This window comes from Cydia strobilella, chromosome 23 (assembly GCF_947568885.1).
Source record: "Cydia strobilella chromosome 23, ilCydStro3.1, whole genome shotgun sequence".
Lineage (NCBI taxonomy): Eukaryota > Metazoa > Arthropoda > Insecta > Lepidoptera > Tortricidae > Cydia > Cydia strobilella.
This window is the reverse complement of record NC_086063.1, coordinates 7,343,840-7,347,229: the sequence shown is the minus strand read 5'-3', so window position 1 is coordinate 7,347,229 and position 3,390 is coordinate 7,343,840. Positions and strand designations below refer to the sequence as shown.

Below are 3,390 nucleotides of genomic sequence, written 5' to 3'. Positions count from 1 at the left end.
TTTTCAGGGTTTCGTAAATAATTTGTAAAGTGACCTATAGCAAAAAGAAATCTGATACATAAATAATTTACAGACAATTTCCTACAAGAAACAAGTGGTACATTTTTCGCTAGCATCAATATTTTAAAAAGATATTCAAGCGGGATAGTTAATTATTATCAATTTTAAAGTCCTTTTTTAGTTTTTCGTAAAAACCTCGTAAACGGGGGCCCATAGCAGAAAAGGTTCTGGTAAATAAACAATCTACATAAAATTTCCTACAAAAAACATTCCGAAAACTTTTCTCTAGGATCAATATTTAAAACGAAATTAAAGGAATAAAGTTAATTACAATCAATTCAGAGGTCACTTTTTTAAGTTTTTCGTAAATATCTATAGTAAATACAATACCTATACATACATATTTACTTATGTACATTGCAAGTTAAATAAAAGCTTGTAAAAATCACTAAATGTAGTGTAAAGAATCACACACCAGTGACAACGACAACTCCCTTCTTAAGTGCGGGCTGCGAGTCACGCGGTCGGGTCGGGACGCTAATCTGCTACAGGAAGACGGTACATTATTGCGTAACCGCGGGATGGATTTATCTTCGCTTCCAAAATTTCGGTGTTCTGGATGATACATCTTTTGGATATTTTCGATTAAAGTGTATACGTGACTACTTAGTATATATTTAAAAAGAAATCAGGCTGAGAAATTTTCCACTCAGTTTTTAAAAGTTCTAAAAAAATACATAAATTTGGGTATGCATTTTTTTTGGATTTTCTAATCCACTACGCCAAATTATATTCTAAGATCATATAAGAAGAAAATAATGACAGAGCAATTTTCCAATGAAAATAAGAGTCTAAAAAAGGAATTATCATAAGAAAAATATTCTCATGTTTGACAAAAGTTTTAGATTTTTTTCTAGTATCACATACAGACAAAACTTCCGTAAGACACAGACATATTAAATATATTAGAAACGGGTCACTCACGTGTTTTAAGTCGAAAACGCTCGACATGTTTCACTCCGTACCGAGGAGCGTCATCAGGAGCTTGCGTCGACGGTGACGGACCGGCGCAGACTGCGGGCCGCAGCCCTCCGCGCCCGATGACTCGGCGCGGGCGCCGGTGGCGGCAGGGGGGCGAGAAACTACCCTCGTTTACGGCATTATTGTCAAATGATGGGTTGCACACAACATGACATTTGGTGTTGGGCCCGCAGTCTGCGCCGGTCCGTCACCGTCGACGCAAGCTCCTGATGACGCTCCTCGGTACGGAGTAAAACATGTCGAGCGTTTTCGACTTAAAACACGTGAGTGACCCGTTATTAATATATTTAATATATCACATATTGATACAAATAACCTATGTGGTAAAATAATTTTGGACGTAGGAATTACTCGGTTCAGTATATAAACAGATTTGTATTTTTACGTATTAATACCTAACTTAGGAGTGTTTTTTTTTGATATTTATATGTTAGTTACGGCTCATACTAGGTATACAATAACCAAGCAAAATTTCATCGACAGAAATTAATGCATGGGTCTCCATACAACAACTACACCTATTTCCTACACTATTTGGGCTTAGAACCTTTTTTGTCTATAAATACTCAGTTACTGTTATTCTAAAACAAAAAAATTGCATGTTTTCAAATATTGACAACGTCACGACATGACAACGCGTAACAACATCGTAACAATGAGTGGATCATAAGTAATTGTTACTATATTTGTCATATATTTATTTTATAAGTAAGTATTTCATAAGTAAAAATGTTAATATATATCATATTACAGTCGTTCCCCAAAAAGTTCGGAAGGTACCGGCCGGTACGTAACCGGGAGCTGGCGGTGGGGTTCGTGACAACGGGGCTTGGGGGTCGCTCGTCGACCAAGGACGGGTGATCTCGCGTAGCGCCCTTCCTCAACGGCCTCCCTGGTGTCCATAAAAGTCCACAGGGCTGGGCTACTGTATGTATACTTAAATAATTGTCAATCGTTTACATATATCTTGAATACAATATCCATTATAATAATAATAATTTTTACACTTTCTAGCATTGGTCCAAGTATAAAAATCGCATCAGAAGCAAAATAAGAAACATTAAAATCTTGGCGACGGGGACGGGCGGAGGTCCGGCAACCAAACTGAGGTTGTCGGCCAATGAACAGCGGGTGCATCGTTTGTTGGGGCCACTATTTGGTGGCTCCATGCCAAATGTGCAGGTGCCCGTGTTCGGAGAGAGGGAGGTAAGAGCATTATTGTTTTATTAACATTAACATTGTGTACATGTACCAAGGGTCTATAAATGCCTTTTTATTACAGACTTTTTTTTTTAATTATAGCAAGGAAAAGTGTATTTAACACATTTGATGCATTATGGAAAACAATTTGTCATATCTGACTTTCCGCCGATTCGGCTGTACCTAACCTGTGCTTCTCTTACGCCTGGGGCGTAATATAAGTAGTTCCCGTGTATATGTATAAGAGAAATTATAAAAGCTACTTAGCCTTTAGATCGGCCAAAATGCTGCGCAATGATTCGTGTCGATTATCGCCACTGAAAATCCGACCTCTTTATATATTTACTAGCTTTTGCCAGCGACTTCATCTGCGTGGACTTAGCATATTATGCACACAAATTAGCAGACACTTCATTAATTATCTCAATTCCACCCCGCTTTATACTTTCTTAAGGGATGATTTTAGGGATAAAAACTATCCTATGTCCTTCTCAGGGACTCAACCTATCTCTATGCCAAATTTCATCTAAATCGATTCAGCTGTTTAAGCGTGAAGAGGGAACACACAGACTTTCGCATTTATAATATTAGTATGGATTGTTACATTAGGATATTTTCTTATATGTCGAGAAAATTCGGCTGGTACCATTGACTTTTAATAGTACATTGTTGAGATTGTTGCCGAGGGATGGAAAGAAAGGCATTTTCTGACGAGGTACCTAGATGCAAGTCCTAGGAGTAAAATTAATCACACGAATTTCATTTTTGCCCGCTGCGTCCGCGCCGCCGGGCGCGCGACGGCCGTGCGTTGTCATCGCTGGGATAAAAATTAGGCACTGCGTTTTCGATTTACGAACAAAAGGCGACCATTTCCAAGCATGTTTGAGAAAATGATGATTTTGAATGATACATATTTAAAAACGTTCAATTGGATTTAAATTGGTTTGATTTGGTTTGATGCTTTAAAGTTAGTATTTTCCTCGAGTTGGTGTGGTAAAAATTAATTATGAAACCAAGTTAAAATTGTAGGTTTTCTAGCTTTAAATTACAGGAGGTTGAAAATAGCCTATATGACAAATGCTTTGTTTTGCTCGACTCGATGGGAGCACTGCAAACTTAAATCTATTTTATTTTTGTAGAGCGGAATAT

The 3,390-nt window shown here is 37.7% G+C and overlaps 1 long non-coding RNA gene across 1 annotated transcript in view; it reads left to right on the top strand.

The window, feature by feature from the left end:
• The first annotated feature begins 1,408 nt into the window (after positions 1-1,408).
• Positions 1,409-3,390, top strand: part of LOC134751916 (uncharacterized) — an 11,860-nt gene continuing 9,878 nt past the window's right edge. The window contains exons 1-2 of the long non-coding RNA XR_010128720.1: positions 1,409-1,968; positions 2,056-2,247. This is a non-coding gene — a long non-coding RNA (uncharacterized LOC134751916). The remainder of the gene's footprint in view (positions 1,969-2,055; positions 2,248-3,390) is intronic.